The sequence below is a fragment of the Cyphomyrmex costatus genome, unplaced genomic scaffold (genome assembly GCF_001594065.2).
Source record: "Cyphomyrmex costatus isolate MS0001 unplaced genomic scaffold, Ccosl1.0 scaffold2, whole genome shotgun sequence".
Classification (NCBI taxonomy): Eukaryota; Metazoa; Arthropoda; class Insecta; order Hymenoptera; family Formicidae; genus Cyphomyrmex; species Cyphomyrmex costatus.
In genome coordinates, this window is record NW_017276038.1 from 823,660 (window position 1) to 837,554 (window position 13,895).

General features: G+C 33.6%; 2 protein-coding genes across 3 annotated transcripts in view; one reads left to right on the top strand and one right to left on the bottom strand.

Annotated features, from left to right (window-relative positions):
- Syn (synapsin) overlaps positions 1 to 13,895 on the bottom strand; it is a 37,818-nt gene that overhangs the window by 13,459 nt on the left and 10,464 nt on the right. The gene's annotated exons all lie outside the window — the stretch shown is intronic.
- The window catches only part of Timp (Tissue inhibitor of metalloproteases), a 28,983-nt gene that overhangs the window by 7,230 nt on the left and 7,858 nt on the right, over positions 1 to 13,895 (top strand). The window contains exon 1 of one of the 2 annotated variants that reach the window (XM_018538899.1): positions 7,280 to 7,358. The exons of the other annotated variant lie outside the window; for it this stretch is intronic. The gene's annotated coding sequence lies outside the window, so the exon portion shown is untranslated. Of the gene's footprint in view, positions 1 to 7,279; positions 7,359 to 13,895 lie in introns of those variants that run through there. 2 annotated transcript variants of the gene reach the window in all.

Consider the following 13,895-nt stretch of genomic DNA (forward strand, 5'->3'; position numbering starts at 1 on the left):
TGCGGCATCGCCAGGGTGTGGTCTCCGCAGTTTCTCTCGTTACGTCACCGCGAATACACAGCCGGTCTAGTCATGCACTTTCCGCGGTGGTTGCCATTTCGATTCCATGCCGCTCTTCCTTGTTGTATTTCTGCATCGCACCATTCCGCCCTTACACGAGAGGAATCATCCTTCTGTGAATACGCGCGCGTAGCACGTTATCACCCGGCGGAATTTAATTGGTATTCCCTCATATCGCTTGACAGATATTCGCCGGAAGGCAATGTTGTATTACGTGGCAGCGATGTCTCTCAAATGCATTCTGCTACAATCTTCTTATTTATCGGAGATATTACACGTATATATATCGTGCATAGCTGGATGAAAGCTTGTCATTTATCAAATTGGCGTAGAATTGATACAGATACTGATATAATAATAAATATAGAAGCAGTAATTGAAAATAATGGAAAAAGATTGGACAATTCATCGTTGGATTGATAAAAACAGCAATTAGATGGATATAGGTTGCTGCTACAAATTTCTAGCCATCGTCTAATCTTTGTCTATTTTTCAGTTTATGTTGCGAGTTAAAATTCTGTTATGATGTCAACTTAAATATTAAAATATATTAAGTACTTGTATATCAAACTTTATTTATGAAGATTCTTTATTTGTGCAGTACATAATAAAATTACTTAATGGTCGTAAACTATTCGCAGCCACTGTATATTGTAAGTTATATTTGTAAAAGTCTGCCTTATCTCGAATGAGAAAGGACACCACTGTCTTAATGGCAAAAATTTGCATTTGCCGTGCATTGAATACATCGTCAATAATTGCGCGTCTCGTTTTTAGAGTTAGTTGAGCACGTATTCAAGGCCCGATATCCCAAGTAAAGAGTATGCTATTTTGTGATACAAGCTGCAGAACATGATTGCATAATTATCCATTAAACAATGCGTCATGCAAAACGAATAATTACTGTTATTATCATATTAAGGTCCATATCTGACTAGAACAAATTGCACGATTAATGTGATTTTTAAAAGTACCTTTTATATCTATGTATAAGTGTATTAGAGAGTGTATTACGATTTGACTTAAATTAGAATAACATAAAAATATTGGTATTTTCAAAAAAATAAATAGATATATTCGTTCAGTGTAATATTATCTTATTACAAAAATTATAATATTAAAAAAATTTATTTAATATATGATTAATATAAAACATTTCGAATATACTTAGTCTTTTTCGTCCATTATTTTGATACTATAAAACGCAAAAAAAAATTGAAAATTATACATTAATATAATTATACCTTGGAATAAACATGGCATAGATAAAACCATATCAAAGATTGGACAATATGACATTGTAATTAATAATTTTGATAAAATCTTCAAATTATCAGTAAGATAGTTAATGTTAGTAAACTATGCGTAAGAAAATTAATTTTTTATCTAAAAGCGTACTCAAAGATTTAAATCTCAACTTCGCAAACGTATACATATAATATATAAGATGAGCTTATCGCTTTGTATAATAATTTCGATTACGCGGAAGACCTCCGGGCGTTTCTCGCGATTTTAGAGGGTCTTTTTGCGGTGCGTGTCAAATGATATCACGCCGGCGGTTCTTAAAGCCGACGACAACGTTTGCCGCGTTCTTTCGTGACCTAACTAATGCGTGGCTCTACTACGTATGACTCAGCGAGAAACAATCTCATTCACTGAGAAACGAGAATCGCGATAAACTCAAACGCTTTCGCAATGTCGTCGTTTCGGAGAAGAAGAAAATTTCTAGGATGGGAAAGCGTTTTGCTAATTGGAGCCATTCGCTAATCGTGCGATATCTTGTTTTTTTTTTCTTCCTCCTTTGCGGTGCGTGTTCGCTATGAAGACTTTTACTGTGCGTAATGGGAAGCACATGATACGACCAGTATTCGCAGTTGGGAATAGAGCGAATTAAAAGTCGGGAATCGCGCACGCAAAAGTGGAGACTTGGCGTTGACAGCAGACAGTTGAGAATTCAATTAACGAAGATTAAAGATTAAAACTTGAATGCAGAAAATTCAAAACTGAGATCGATTGAGATTAAAAATTTTATCAATTAATTTTAACTTATTCAGTTCTGAATTTTTAGCTTCCAATCCTATTTCAATTACGTGTTATTAAGTCTCAACTTTCTCAATTTTTAATAATTTTGCTGGATTATCACAATAATTTAAAAAAAAATGTAATATATCTTATAATGAACATTTACTTACAGTAAATAAATATTTACTCAATAAAAAAGATGGTATTTAAATCAAATCGACGGTTCTCTTGTACCTCAAATAAATGTGTGTTAATGTTCAAGTAAATGTTTACTTTCGTTCAGTAAATACTTGAAAGAATATTAATTTTTATTAAAAGAGATATAACATATTTTTTCAATAATTTGGATAAATCAACAAAATTATTTTCAGATTTGAATCTTATAGCTAAATATTTAGATACTTTAGCAAAACCGTTCTTTCCGCATGTATTCTCTAAGCTAGCAGTTCATGTCGAATTGAAAATAAAGTAATACTAATAAGTATTGCACGCTAAGAACTGATTGAGAGCCGTACGAACCAGCTTACTTTCGAAATTATTGTGTTTAGGTTTCCTTGGTGAAATCAGTCACGCAAATAGTATACGTGCGTCAATGGTGTTTCGGATTGCTTTCCATCGCCCACTCCTATTCGTACTTAGAAGTCGCAGCGTAGAATGCACAGCACGTCGCGTGAGAATGATTTCATCCTCTATTTCCACGTATTCGTGAATTCTTAGTGGGTGGTTGATAGCTTTATTTCCAAACGGCTTGATGGGAATTTATCTCAATATGAACGCGAGATCGGCATATCAGTATCAATTACACACTTATCGTCGTTGAATTTCATCGCACTTTTCATTGTCAGTTAAACGCGATGAAATGCGATTTCCGGGAAGCGTGGCTGTACAATTATTAAATGTGATGCATGGTACTGATCGCGCGATTTATGGATCGCCTGTGGGTGGGATCTGTGCTCGTTTTAGAAGCGGCCATTGATTAACCTGCGATGACGTTTGATTTATGTCGCATCACGGCTTCAACATTACCCAAACGTAGTGGAAACCATTTGGGAGTCCTTCGCACGGTTACTTCGCACGGTTACTTTGCATTGCAAATCACTTTTTTGATAACCGTAAAACCAGAAATTTCTTTCCCGCAAATGGCATTTGTTTAAATTGACTCTGAAATGATCAATTCTACGTTTCGATATTTATAACAATGCCTGCATCTTAAAAAATTAAAACGAAATTTTAAATAATATGTATGCGCTTTTATTATTAGATCGATAATGTTGACTTGATCATTTAATCTATCAAGCTCTCAAAGTATAGGATATACGTATGTACACATAATACGATTGTCAGATGTGCTGTCACATTCCATGAGAGACACCAATAGGACAGATCATTGCTCTATTTTCCCTTCTTGCTGATATAAATAGACCCTCCAATACATCGTGACTCGAAACTTGGCTGTTGTTTCGAGTAGTTTTATTTTTATTTTTTTTTCCCGATGTCGGTGAAAAAATATCTGACCGTCTATTTTGGTTTTTCAAGTTGGATATTGGTGAGAGCTTCTCGCGTATCACAACACGCATCGAGCAAATAATATTGACTTGGTTTCATTTGGTGGCAGGATTCAGTATTAATAAACTAACTGATATTTTTTTGTATGTAATTTAATTCAAAAATTTCTTTAAAATACTCTAATTTTAAAGCTGATATTTAATTAAAGCACTTTAAAAAGTATCGATACGTTGACAGTTTCGTAGTATGATTAGCATCTTTTTAGAAACACATCACGTCGACTCTCTCTATATCGTCTTATCAAATCGCGACACGCTCCGGACTTATTGTACAAGAATGCCGACATTCTCGGAACGAGTGGAAGACGGTAAATTCCTCCGAACACCCGGTGCAGTCCCGTAGCGGCTAACTCCTTGGTGGTAGACCACAATTTAAATACGAGAAAGAATACGCTCGCAGTTGCGGTCGTGTAACCTCGCATGGTGAAAATTACTATTTCAGAGTATCTCACATAATGTACGTGCGCGCTTAATTGTCCCTTAACGAACACATAAAACACCCACGGGAGTGATTAAGTAACTCTCAGTGTCCAAATAATAATTAGAATAGATATTAAAATGGCACAGAGTCGACCGCAATCTTAATTCGATTAAGTCTCTCCCGTTTATCGAATTTTACAGCACGCACAGAATGATTCATATGGAATGAAATAATTCGAGACGCGAGATATGTATCGTACGCTTGTAACGTTTTCGACTTCGATCTGTACATTAAAGATATGATCGTCGTGAAACGTTTTTTCTGTTTCATATTGGTGTATTGATAATACTTTAAAAATCAAAACAGTATGAATATTGTTACGTGGCCACTATTTTCTTCGTAAGCAACCAATATTCAAAGATTATTTCCGCGAAGGCAACGGATAGCTGAATACTTAGATACGTGTTACTGCGAGCGAAAATGATATGGATCTAGTCGATAAAAATAAGTTTTGTTGACATTAAGAATAAATCGGCTAGCGATACGGCCGCCCACGTCTAACATAGTGCCTGCAACTATACTGTTTTAAATGCCTTGAATGTATTGTTGATTCTTCGTCTGCAACCACATATTTTTACCTCCTCCGTCTGTATTCTGTTGTTTTAGTAAGATTACATTTTTCACAAAATTATAAAAAAATTAAGTTACTTTTCAACATTTTTATTACGTCAAATTTTATTTCACTTCGTTTACTGGCGCCGACTTCAAACGGCCCTCTTATATTTATTTTAATTTTATTATTTCTATCACATTACCAAATAGTTTCTTAACAAACTATTTTAAGAAGAACTGGATTCCGCTCTTTTATTTTCGGGAAATTAAGCAGTGTGAAATTTCACTTTTGCCAAAATAGATTCAGATTGCAGACGGAGGATTAGAAAGGCCGATTAATGTATTTTTATTTTAATATAATAGTAACATACACACGGAGATTAATAGTCATATCAGAAAGGCTGTAGAACTCGTAGAATGACAAGTTTAAGGTTAAACAGTTTCTCTGAGTTCCTCTACGTGATGTATGTTAAGTTCAAGTCAATTTATGCGGCGGTGTACTTTCACTTTATATATATTATATTGATATATGAGTGGTATCTATAAGAACATTCAAGTATGAAATCATCGCGCAAGATTTGCATTACATTTATCACTATTTGCATAAGAGTACGATGATTCATACCGTAATGTAAATATTGAAGTACTTTTTCAGATAAACGGACCATCTGCTCTTTAATCTCATTTCATCAGTTTCCTTGTTTGAATATACGTTTCGTTACGTGTATCAATACGGATTTCAATACGTATCTAACTTTGAACGTGAAATATAATCCATCTCGCAGTACAACTTGACATTTTTTCATTCAACATTAATTCAATATGCATTATTATCATATTTTATTTAGTACAATGAGAAAAATGGCTTACATAATTTTACTCTGAGAGAGTTTGTGTCCATAATTTTCCTCTCGAGAAAAATTATACGATGATTTTTTTTATTCAAATGAAATTTTCATAGTTTCATTTTTTAACATATATGCAAATGTTACTAGCAATGGAGTTCTTTGTTGATTTAACTTGCCGATTTAATTTTACATGTACACACTTCTGAAACCAACCGCGGACCACGAGTTTATCTGATGCGCTTCTGAGCATGACGATGAGCTGCATGACGCAATGTCCAAATTTATGATTAATCGAGCTCTCCATGCGGCTCTCATACGTGCCTCTGCATTGCGACTTGTTTTCTACCTTTTTATCTTAAAAAAAGACAAATGTCATCTCGAACGAAATACGGTAGTCTCATTATTGACATTTCATTAATAAATTACTCAGTTTATTAAGATAAATTGAACACGTTCTCGTAATTTAATTTTATAATTTTGTAATAGTATATTTTCTTCTTTTTCTATCATCTTCTCTTCTTTAATTCTCAATTGAATTCGCTATTTGTTATTTTATTTTAATTTTTTAATTTTTAAATATTAAATTTTAAATTAGTAATTAAATGAAATTAAAACAAAGAAAATTATGTAAGAATCAGTTCAACTGTTATAAGTTTTAACTCTCACTTTTGCTTACTTACTTTTCACATTATATGATTATTTAATAAATTGTAATTAAAATTCTCGGAAAATTTTTACTTAAAATTTATTTTAACTTTGTTATATAAATTGCATTTAACTGAAGAACTGGAGAAATTATAAACTGGAGAATATGTACGTTATTTCCGTAAAATTTATTCTCAAAAATTTATTTTTCCGAAATTATCCTTTCTTCAACTGGATAAGATACCACCTATCTTCGTAATAAACCTACTTTTTATTTTTACCTCCATAATGCAAACGCATGTACATATACATAATACACACATTCATCTATCTTCTTTATAACGTGATTGTTGACTGATCGTCGGGCGTTAACTGACCCGCTTCGACCCGTGAAATGCAAGGTAATCGCTTGCTTATCTGATGTCTTTCATCCGGATTACACTACGCGACAATCGAATTCGTCACTGTACAGACGATCATTAGCTTTGTTACGTTTATTTACATTTCTTTATCGATTTCTTTACGAACGAATATACATCGACTTATTAATATTTCCAAGGATATCGAGTGTTTTATCACATACATCGTTTCAACATAATTGAATCGCGTGACATTTTAAAATGATTACAAGTACCATCAATCATCTCTCATCAAAGAAGACGCGCGAGAGATCAATTATTCAAATACAATTTATCCTCGTAATAATCGTGTTTCCGTCACGCTTGAGATCGATTTGTGTATCGACGGACCGACCTTTCGAAGAGGGAAGAAAAGAGCGATAGTGCTCGTCGTTCCTTCGATTCATTCCTGAGCGTAACGACGGGATACGTGACGCAACGTTCGAAAGCCATGATTAATCGTGGTTCGATGTATCTTACGTTCGCGGTCTGCTCCGCTCCGGTCCCGGCCTTCCTGTTCCTTTTTCGGAACACACGCACCGCACCGGTAATCGCGAGTGCGCCGTATGCGTGCACCGACGCATCACGCCGCACGCAAATGGCATATGAGCTCAGAGGCACCGTTCACGCGTGCACGCATGTATGTACGTATACTGGTCGCGGCCGCGGAATATAATAGCGGTAATACGATGGAACTGGGGCAGTCTTGCTTTGACGCGCGTCTTAGGAGCTTCCACCTGCTGCGTCGCGAGAGTTTCAGTCACGTTTCGCTCTGACCGTTTCCGAGGTTAGTGTCTCGTTAAATGACAAGCGTAAAATATATGTAGGATATTTCTCTATCGTCGTAAATAGAGCTCGGAGATGAGTTCTCTTAGGTATACATACGTTACCTTGTGCGTCTGTTATACCGGAATATCCGATTAGTGCTTTTCAAACGGTGTTTCGCGGAATTGAGTTGCGTATCTACTTGTGTGTGCTTAGTAATTTGTAATTCTTTATTTTACTTGCAATTATTTTGTGTACCTGTTTGAAATTAATCACATTTTCTTTATAATTCATAAAAATGTTTTTAAAATATTTTAATTATTTATTTCTGTCTATTAAAGTATTTAAAACACTGTGAGGAACAATCTCTTTCACAAGACAACTTTCGTTTTAATTTTGGATTGTTGATTGCTATCGAGAAAGATGTTAATCCGCGCGAAAGTGATGTTAATTAATACTGTGTAACCGTCCTAATGGATTAATTCCCAGCCGTAATGGACTGTAAACTAGTGAATGTATTGGGTTGCACTCAACTTGCGTGACATTACTGTGATGGACTGAGATGTATATGATGGCCCTTCAAGAAGTAAAACATACTTTTCCTCTACTCTGTACGCCGTCCATTTATTCAATGCAGACGATTTAAAGTAAATTGAACAGCATTTTTTTAAATATTCGACAAGTCACTTTTATAATTAATTAATTAATATTCAATTTCACGTGTCTCTAGGATAATTTTGGACAAAAATTTCCGAGATAGAGTATATATCAATTATGATAAATTCAATTTTCAGACACATATACATTTTCCCCGATGCTGTCTATTTAAGGGAAAACAGATCCCCATTTTGCACTGTATATTTTAACACACCAATTAATTTTCTGGATATAACCAATCATAATTTATAGCGTGTCAGATCATGGCTGCATCGATCGCGTACATATTCAATGCATCTGATTGATCGAATATATAATTAATACGTGTCTGCATACTATACATTGGCGTCGATATCTCGAACCATATAAATTTACCAGACATATTAAACATGAGCACATTCCTCAAATACCAATTCGTATATAATTTAAATTTTTATCTAAATTTAAAACGAACCTATCGATTTTTATAAAGAAGAGACGATGATATATTATCTTATTATTGAAATATTTTGATATTTTATGGTAAATTAGTATAATTATTATATTTGTAATAATCCGAATTTATTATTAAGTTAATAAAATCATTGATTGTTTGAAATTGTAGCAGATAATTAGTACTTGTAATTGGAAGTTATTTAACGATATATCGTATTCTTTTTCGTACATAATTAATTGGAACATGATATTATTGCAAGATATAGAGATATACAAAAATCAATCGTTCTTGTTACATTTATTTTCGTATTACTAATTATAAATTATTTGAAATGATTATTGACGATAATGTAAACAAACACGATAAAAGTAAACAAACACGATAAAGCAATAAAATCTTGAGATCGATATGTAGCCCATTTATTGGCACGTGTGTACTTCTATTATATAACAACGTGGTACGACTCTACGACTCTCGCAATTTGCAGACCTGTATGTATGTCTTATCGTCTGATGTCATAGTTACAATTTCACAATGACCTCAGGTCTGGTATGGCACGCTGCCTAGTGCGGTTTCGCGTCTTTCGTGGTTTCATTCAGGAAACATGATATCTCACTGGTACTGCTGATACGGGCCATTCTATATGATCGATTTATTTATATTATCGATTTATTCCTTTTCGTACTTTACGTGACTCTCGAGCCTTATCTCTAATACATATCAATTTTAAAATATTTTTTAAATATTTTTACTAAGCAACTCCAATTTTTTTATCTATCCTTTGTTTTAAAAATTAAAAACGACAATACCTTGAGAAAATTTCTGTAATTTTTTATTATTGGAAAAGAGATACTTCATTGTGTGTGTGTGTGTGTGTGTGTGTGTGTGTGTGTGTGTGTGTGTGTGTGTGTGTGTGTGTGTGTGAAGAGCCCTAAAATGGCCACTGTGAGATCTCTGAAAGACTAACCTTTACGTATGATTTTATGATGATGCTTCATTGTGGTATATCCCTTATCATGCTGTATTCGCAGAAATCATTCTTCAAGAACCGTTCGGGCCACGTGCAACTTCGATTCGCGATACGGCGATGGCCTACGCCAATTGCGATACCGCGACATCGAATGCACTTGAGAGCCTCTGTCCGGTATTTAGTCTGTAAGATGATAATTACCGACAGCGTAATTGCTATGATTCGCATGCTCTCGTTAGGTGCATGGTGGAATTACTGTGCTTCATGAATCTCTGCCAGCTATAGATGTCACGATATAACCTGCACTTCGACGCTAGTCTCACGCATGAATAATTCAATGTGATGGAGAGCATCAATATAATAACGTTATAATAGAACAGCATCGTTTATAAATCCTGTTTCATGATTCTCATTATTTTTTATATTAGTTAAAATTTTTTATTTTTAGTTATTCTTATTAAAACTAATAATGAAAGTCTCTTGACTTTTTTTATATTATACACTTACAAATATTTTCATTATTACTATCATTATTGTCAAGTTAATCTCTAAATTCTTTGGAACGGAATCTCACTCTAAAGGGAGGCTCAATTTTTAATCCTTAAAAGTGAAATTCACTCTAAAAATTTCAAGGAGTATAATTGTTCCTGTTACTCAATATTATTATTATTATTATTAAAAAAATTGTTTTTTTTTGTTAATATAATCTTATATTTTTAATCCTGTATCCACAATAAATGCTTGTATTAACTAATTCAATGTTCTTATTTTTCTTCTCGCAAAATAATTTCGCAATAACACTCCAAACTAAACGTCTTATCTTATCTATAATTGATTATTAGACACGACCATGAAAACACTCTGTTATTGTATTCGTCTATAATCTTTTCCATACGTTCGACATGAGATACGCTTGACCATTCGAATAACCGGTTTATTTCGGTTGATCCATAGAGTTGACTGCGTTATACGCCCCTGAAAATTCGAAAGTTGGTCAGGCCGATTTCCATGCATATAAATAAATACGCATGCTTTTGCCGGTGATCACAAACCGGCACCGGCGACGAAAAGTGCCGAAAGGAATAATCGATGTCGGGCCGATTAACGTGGTCGATCGCTAATTCATTGAGACAGATTTAACCGCAGCGCGTACGCGTATAGAGGGATACGTTAATACGATACGAGAGATTAATGAATATGTAAATGCGTCCGGGAAACGAACGTAAAAGGTTCATCGAATAAAGTATGGTATATAGTATGCGCCAATACGCGTTTCAGAATAATGTTAAGTAAAACATGAGATTGCTCGAAACATGTGGCTCGCAAAAGCGTCAATATTCAAGGAATATATCAAATATTTATACTTTTCCAATAATGTCCTCTCGCTTTTCATCAAGTACATGTGTATGCGAAGATAGCCCATCTTGGCTACAACAATTTAATTTAATTGGACAATGAAATAATAGAATATACATGATTTTCTACACGTACTTGTTAGAGCACTTATATATTATTTATTAGATCATTTCCTTGCATCTTTATTTATATGTTTTACAAATAATTGAGTCTTAAATTTTTGAAATTTATTAAAACTTTATTAAGAATAAAAAAAAACATCCTGCATAATCGTTTAATTTTAAATGCTTACAAATTAATGCCTCGATAAATAATTTAGAAAAGGATTGATACTAATATTACAGTCTATGTTACAGTCGGAGTTATAATAATTTTATAAAAATTTTATGTATTTCAGTAGCATTTGGAAAGGTTCTCTACTTAGTAGCCAACAAAAGTATTTATTTATCTAAATTGATGCGTCTTTGTTTGTGCTTTTTTGCTTTTTTTAAATCAGATATAAAAATGTATGCTTCTACTGGTAAAAGTTTAAATTTCATTGCTTGTGAATACATTTACTTATCAAATTAGTATGTGCATATATTGACTACAGTAAATGTAAACATTTACTTTACAAATTAGTATGTTAAACCTTGCTCTACTTAGAAGATTTAACAAATATAAGAAAATGTCTGTATGAGTTTCCGCAGTTATAGTGCGTAAATAATGTATTTATAAAGCGATAAGGTTAATAATTTGCAAACAATTAGATTAAAATGTATCAATGATGTTAGTTTACTTAGTAAGTACATTTAAATTGTTTGCGAACTATATCTTATCGCGGAAACGATCGCGGAGGCGTATATAGGCATTTATATTTGATTTATTCTTGGAGCTATACAAAACTATTTTTATTGTTATTTATATTATAATTATTTGTAATTTAAGTAAGTATATAATACTTACATACAGTACGAATTACAATCCTTAATTACGATAATTACAATTACGAAATGCTTCTCACAAGTCTGAAGACCGCATGAGAAAGGAAAGTCCCGCAAAGTGTATCTTGTAAATGCAAACCGCATCAGCAAGCACAGTATAGTAATTTGAGATTACAAAGCAAAGCGAATTTAATCGAGGTCCGCCCACGCATCGACAATGGGGCTCGTAACTCTCGGCGAGTGAAGGACGCCGTTCTTTCCGATTTGATGGGATTACCGGTCGACAGAACGGAACCGCTTCACGGAGTATGTTACAATAGCAAGCCGTGTATTCGACGTGACCGTGGACGGTGCCTCGAAACGCAGGGGACCGAGGATTAAGAGGAGTGCTATCATTGTTCACTCACAACACTGAAGCTATAGACACATGGCTACCGTAAAGGGGGAATATTTTTATCCGTATGTTTAATTCCGCAAACGTGATTCCCACCCTTGGGTCTCTCTCGACGGTCCATTCAACAACGAAATTCCACGCTTGACGTTTGACTGGACGAACTCAGTTCAAAATTGTCGATAAATCTTCACGAAACGTGGGAATTTATATGCACGAATGGGAGAATGATGTTGAAAGGCGTTCGAATGGTATTTTACGTACCACTCAGGCCGGGAGGATAGGCATTCTCACGATTCGGACAAGTAATAAAAATCGGGCGTGCGTCAGATGATTTTATTGCGCGATCAAACATTAAGGTCGTCCATGATTTCTTAATAATGAAGAATCGCCTCGGAGATCATCAGATCATAAATATTTCGGTATTAATAATACGACGTCGTTACTATAGCGCGTTTACGATTTTTGCCGAAACACGCATAAATCATCACTAAGAAAGACGAAGCAGGCGAAGGTTGTAATTTTATTTTAATAACTCGTGATGTATAATGTTTGTAGAGAGAACCCGGAGAACCGGGCAAAAGATTTCTGTGAGATACATATTGTTGCCGATGAAAGGAGTAACAAATATGTTTTATTTAATCATGAGTTCAGTAAATATAATTTTATATTGCACCGTAATAAATATAACACTATGCGCACGAGAGAATTCACTTATCTTTCCATCGTGTATTCATGTCGTATTTTTGTAAGAAATGAGACAACAAATGAATAGAGAAAAGAATAGAAGAGAATGTTAATTGAACCGGTTTTGTTATATATTATAGATTTACGGATTTCATTTGAACAGATTCCTACATTAATTAGTAATTATTTGTATTTTATACGTGTGTGTATTTCTTACGATTTTTTTATATTAATTATACGTTAAATAACAGTAAATTGTTTTTACTTCGTCTGTTTTATCTTATTTATTTATTTATGCAACGTTTTCGAATGCAATCAATTTCTTATTTTTCTTTTTTTCCCTTAATGTTTTACACGACAATTTAATAATACGGGAAATGCGAAAGAAGTTACTCGTGATTATCGCAAAGTATTTTACGTTGCGTACGTGTTATTGCTTGCGGCGGATGTACATATTGGATTACAAATTTCTGCTGAGGAAATGTTCAAAGTACAAAATGCTTCTCGTGCTACAATGTGCTGAGTCTAGACATACTTATGTATATACGATACAATTGTGAAATTTTAATTTAGAATAAGGCTGAATTAGCAAGTGGAAAATTAGTTTTGAGGTAGTTATTTTATTTATTGAAATGCTTTGCTTGAGAGGCTACATTGCCTGTTAAAAAAAATTAAACAAGAGTATTTCTATATGTATTAACATGGTTATTAATAAATTATCAAAACATAGAAAGTTAATAGTCGAGTAATTTAAGTACAAAGAGGAGAAACACTGTAATTATATTTATCTATCACTATACTTATATTTATTTATAAAAGCATTTTATTTTAAGCCTTAAATTTAATATTCTAAAAGTTTGTATTTTCTCGCGTATAATTTCTCGTGTTCCACATTTATTAAATGTGAGACATATGATGTCATATGAGATATATAAGAAGCACTTTGACTGTCATTTTTAATGAGATTCTTCGTCATAATCTTTTTTAGAATTAAGATTAATTGGTATGGTTTGCTCACATATCTATAACTAGAGATTTAAAACCTTTGCAACTGACAGGAGGAAGAGAAAGAGAGAGAGAGAGAGAAAGAGAGAGAGAGAAAGAGAGAGAGAGAGAGAGAGAGAGAGAGCGATAGAGAT